We start from the raw sequence: 6,000 nt of genomic DNA, 5'->3' as shown, positions 1-6,000 counted from the left end.
GTGAAATCTCAGAACCGACAGTATATTCTAACACAGAAGCGTTCCCATGGTGATGGGGACGCTTCTAGTTAGAATACACTACAAACTGTGTACAAGACTGCCCCCTGCTGCCTGGCAGCACCCGATCTCTTACAGGGGGCCGTGATCAGCACAATTAACCCCTTCAGGTGCGGCACCTGAAAGGGTTAATTGTACTATCATATCCCCCTGTAAGAGATCAGGGCTGCCAGGCAGCAGGGGGCAGACCCTCCCCCCCCTCCCCAGTTTGAATATCATTGGTGGCACAGTGCGGCCCCCCCCCCTCCCTCTATTGTAATAATTCGTTGGTGGCACAGTGTGCGCCCCCCCCCCCCTCCCTCCCTCCATTGTAATAATTCGTTGGTGGCACAGTGTGCGCCCCCCCCTTCCTCCCTCTATTGTAATAAATCGTTGGTGGCACAGTGTGCGCCCCCCATTGCCCCCCCCCCCCTCCCTCTATAGCATTAACAACGTTGGTGGCCAGTGTGCGGCCTCCCATCCCCCCCCCCCCCATCATTGGTGGCAGCGGAGTTCCGATCGGAGTCCCAGTTTAATCGCTGGGGCTCCGATCGGTAACCATGGCAACCAGGACGCTACTACAGTCCTCGTTGCCATGGTTACTTAGCAATAGTACAATAGTTGAAGAGTCATACTTACCTGCTGCTGCGATGTTCTTGTCCGGCCGGGAGCTCCACCTACTGGTAAGTGACAGTGACAGGTCTGTGCGGCGCATTGCTAAATGAACCGTCACTTACCAGTAGGAGGAGCTCCCGACCGGACACGAACATCACAGCTCCCAGGTAAGTATGAATCTTGTACTATTGCTAGTAACCCGCTGCCACCAATGATCGGGGGGGGGGGGGGGGGGGGGCGCAAGATGGGAGGCCGCACACTGGCCACCAATGTTGTTAATGCTATAGAGGGAGGGGGGCCAATAATTGCCACCAACGATTTATTACAATAGAGGGAGGAAGGGGGGGGGGGCGCACACTGTGCCACCAACGAATTATTACAATAGAGGGAGGAAGGGGGGGGGGCGGGGGGGGGCACACTGTGCCACCAACGAATTATTACAATAGAGGGAGGAAGGGGGGGGGGCGCACACTGTGCCACCAACGATTTATTACAATGGAGGGAGGAAGGGGGGGGGGGGGGCCGCACTGGCCACCAATGATATTCAAACTGGGGAGGGGGGGGGTCTGCCCCCTGCTGCCTGGCAGCCCTGATCTCTTACAGGGGGATATGATAGTACAATTAACCCCTTCAGGTGCGGCACCTGAGGGGTTAATTGTGCTGATCACGGCCCCCTGTAAGAGATCGGATGCTGCTAGGCAGCAGGGGGCAGTCATGTACACAGTTTGTAGTATATTCTAACTAGAAGCGTCCCCATCACCATGGGAACGCCTCTGTGTTAGAATATACTGTCGGAAATGAGGTTTCACGATCTAACTCATATCCGACAGTATATTCTAACATAGAGGCGTTCCCATGGTGATGGGGACGCTTCAAGTTAAAATATACCATCGGATTGGAGAAAACTCCGATCTGATGGTATAAAAGGGACTCCGGACTTTACATTGAAAGTCAATGGGGACGGATCCGTTTGAAATGGCACCATATTGTGTCAACCTCAAACGGATCCGTCCCCATTGACTTGCATTGTAATTCAGGACGGATCCGTTTGGCTCCGCACGGCCAGGCGGACACCAAAATGACTTTTTTTTTCATGTCCGTGGATCCGCCAAAAATCAAGGAAGACCCACGGACGAAAAAACGGTCACGGATCACGGACCTACGGACCCTGTTTTTGCGGACCGTGAAAAAAAACGTTCGTGTGCATGAGGCCTTATGAAGCTATAGAACACGCCTTATTCAAGAGACTTCAAGTTTCCCAAAGATAACTGGCAAGGACAATCACAAGCTCCAGGATATGAGTGACTTACTAAAGGAATTAGAATTGGCTAAAATGGACCCACATCTGCCAGCACTGAGTTACCTTGATACTGCCCATGGTGTCAATCCAATTGTGTTGAAACTACCACACAGGATGCAAGAAAAATGGGCAGACCAGGGCTCCAGATATAAAAGATAACACAATGTGTCTTTTCCCTCTTTCTCTTATTTTTCCAGATTCATCAGTGACCAAGCTCGGAAAAAGAATGATCCCAGTTTTGACTTCACAGAATCCACTCTACCTGCTTCATCCTCATGCTCAAGGTATGACAACACAAGTAAACGTAGAGACTTAAGGGAAACAGTATCCGTTAGGAAAACAAACGTCCCACTTATTACAACCTACAAGACTTTGCAAGAATGCAGAGAGACACTCAAAGAGCTTGAAGTGTGTTACAAGTGTTATGCTTCATCAAATCAATTATCAAAAGACTGTAAAGCTATCATCAGGTGTGCAGAATGCAGCAGTGACAAGCATGTTACAGCAATGCATCCTACTTTGCCTCCAGACAACGCACTACCTAAAGCCGCAACTAACGCTGTTGCAGTTCATGGCGGGGAGCCACCGGCTCAAAAGCTAGCTACAACAACTGTCTCCTCTTCCTGTATGAAAATATGTGGCAAGGAGACTGGTTCCAAGTGCTATGCTAAAGTGTGTTTGGCCAACGTCTACCCAGAAGGGCAATCTGAAAAGGCCACCAGAATGTACACCATTATAGATGAACAAAGCAATAGGTCTCTGGCGAAACCTAAATTCTTTGAGATCTTTGGCATAACGGGAGAAGCAACACCATACCCCCTAAACACTTGTTTTGGTCGTGTAGAGACTTATGGCAGAAAAGCCACTGGATACCTTATCTCCTCTAATAAAGGGAGCGTTCATATACCCTTGCCAACGTTAATTGAATGCGACCAGATACCTGATGAAAGAGATGAAATTCCTACTCCAGAAGCTGCATACCATAATTCCCACCTGAAACATCTAGCTAGTGAGATTCCTCCTAAGGACATGAATGCTGACGTCCTACTTTTGCTCGGGATGCATTTTTTGGCTGACCCATTGAAATGAATGGGTCTCCATCCTATCCGCAAAAAAAAAAAATGGAACGGAGGCCGAGAAAAACAACTGTCGTGTGCATGAGGCCTTAGGCTGATTGTGGGCGATGTATGTATAAATAAGAGCCACAAACCATCTCAAGTGAACTCCTTCAAAACTTTTGTGCTCAAAAATGGTTGCACAACTCACTTTAAGCCATGTGTTCATCATTATGAGGTAAAGGAAAAGCTTTCTAACCTCCTTAAGGAACCAGACATTCCTTTATGACAACTTTGGAGGATCAGTGTTTTTTACTACACCAGAGGACAACAGATTAGCCTTGTCCATAGACGACAAAGAGTTTATAAAAATAATGGACAATGGATTCTTCAAAGATCTAACCACTTGCTTGCACCTTTACCTTTCCGTGCTGTAAGAGCCAGGCTTCCTGACAACTGGGAACAGGCACTATCCAGATTAATCTCTTTGCAACGTACGTTAAAAAACAAACCCAAAATGAAAAATCATGTTGTGGCCTTCATGGAAAAGATACTGTATTTTTCAATGACCACGCAGAGCCAGCTCCACCTTTGCAAGAGCATGAAGAATGCTTGGGAAGATGAAACCAAAGTTGAGTTGTTTGAAAGAAACACCCAACACTATGTGTGGAGAAAAAGAGGCACTGCACACCAACATCAAACTTCATCCCAACTGTGAAGTATGGTGGTGGGGGCATCATGGTTTGGGGCTGCTTTGCTGCATCAGGGCCTGGACGGATTGCTATCATCGAAGGAAAAATGAATTCCCAAGTTTAAAATGAATTTCCTGGTTGCACAACTCACTTTTGTTCAGAAATCCATATCATTCCAAAGGGTTCACATACTTTTTCTTGCAACTGTAGGTTTATAGTTTTCCTAATAGGTTTCCTAATGTATTATGTAAATTGTATTGCCTTTGCTCTCTGTTCTACTCCTCCCTTTCTGTGACATCACATCCTGTGCTCTGTTCAGTGTCTTCCTGCTGCAGACTCAGAGCTGGTGAGAGCATTTTAGTTTTGACCTCTAATGTCCTCTAATTTCCTCTATGTGTTTTGCTCAAGGTAAACTTAATAAATTAACAAAGTATCTCCATTCTATTCTCCTCACTGGATTTTCACATACAAATGGTACCACAACCTAGGGATATTAGTGAGTTCAGCTATCTAGAGTGATCTGCTGCTAACAGCATCCCCAGCAAAAATGCATACAATTAGGATGCAGGTGTTCCGTGAAATTTCCCTACCCGTGACATTTTCCTACCCTCTTCACTTCCTGTTGTGACGCGGCCGCAACGGACATGACGTTCCCAGCTTTGGAAGGAGGTGTGCTGCGCAGGCACATAACAACGGGGTGGGAAAATTTCACACCAGAGTTGGGGAGAAGGGGCCACCTAATGAGCTTGCGCCTTACCTCTCAGCTGGACACCGGCCGACACTGCGCCTCAGCAGCGGTTAAAGGGTAGGGAAAAATTACGGGCCAGTGCCCAAGCGCGGCTAACTACTCTCGTCGAGATACACCACGCGTGCGCAGCGGCAGACAGGGTGATCTCTTATACCGAACATCCATCTGATCACCGCACCTGCGCAGTGTGGGGGTAGGGAGATCTGATGGCAATTTGTTCTGTTAAATCTCCCTACCACTCACTGCGCACGCACGGTGTCTGATCATCTGGAGCCGGCTGAGAGGTAATGCGCAAGCGTCCAACTCTGGTGTGAAATTTCCCTACGCTGTCGTTGTCCGCCTGCGCGGCGTGGCACACATCCTTCCAAAGCTGGGAACGTCATGTCCAGTATGGCAGAGTCACAACAGGAAGTGACGAGGGTAGGGAAATTTCACGGCTAGGGGAAATATCATGTAACACCGGCAGTGGACCACATGTGCCACAAAATGTGTGGATGAAAATATAAGAGTAAATAGATCACTGCAAATGGTGCACCACAATAGTATGCAACTGACAATACAAGGCTAAACCCTCACACTGATGTTAAAAAATGAGATTTTAGCCAATATATTCCTGTCAGGAACATATCGGAGCCCACGCACCCCGCCAAGGTATCTTAGTGTAGCACAGGACCTACCGCTAACCTACCTATAGTGTGTGTACACTGTCCGATAGGTGCCAAGGTCCGACTCACAGCCAAACTCCCACATACCTCCTCCAAAGTAATATCACTAATACAATGGGAGGAGGGAGGAGGCTGAGGGCCCCAACTATAGCAGGCCATGTGACACAGGCTACCAGGTGTTCACACACTATAGGTAGGTTAGCGGTAGGTCTTGTGCTACACTGAGATACCTTGGCGGGGTGCGCGGGCTCTGATATGTTCCTGACAGGAATATATTGGCTAAAATCTAATTTTTTAACTTCAGTGTGAGGGCTTAGCCTTGTATTGTCAGTTGCATACTATTGTGGTGCACCATTTTTCAGACACGCTGGCAGCAGGCGTTTTTTCTCCAAAAGTTGCGGCAAGCTGCGTACACGGGCTTTGCGGGCAATAACGTAATTTGGCCTCCCTTTTTTCGGCAGGAAAACATTCCCCCATTTTCTTTGATAGGAGAGGTTCTAAAAGCATGACTATCCAGTAATCATCAAACTGCTTTAATGTGTAAGAAAGCCAGGTATACAGCTCATCATTCTGGTCAGCTTATCCAAGGATCACCACTATTAAAAGGTTCATGAGTGATTAATTATTACTGAGAGCATCAGATCAATATGTACCAGGTCAGTGGCTTAAGGAGGACTCGGTCGGCCCCATGAGCATCAGCCCACTGGAAATTTTCCCTGTAGGGTCTATGGCTAGTCCACCCCTGCACACAGCTGTAGTTTTGTGTGCCGACCTTGTGGAGCAAAACCTGCATATAAGAGTTGCTCACACAGTGGCAGAAGAACTTGGTGTAGGTCTGGCACATTTTGGGCCCGTGCCCACAGGATAATTAGCATCGCCAGTTCCCAAG

The sequence above is a fragment of the Bufo bufo genome, chromosome 5 (genome assembly GCF_905171765.1).
Source record: "Bufo bufo chromosome 5, aBufBuf1.1, whole genome shotgun sequence".
Taxonomy (NCBI): domain Eukaryota; kingdom Metazoa; phylum Chordata; class Amphibia; order Anura; family Bufonidae; genus Bufo; species Bufo bufo.
This window is presented reverse-complemented; position numbering follows the sequence as displayed.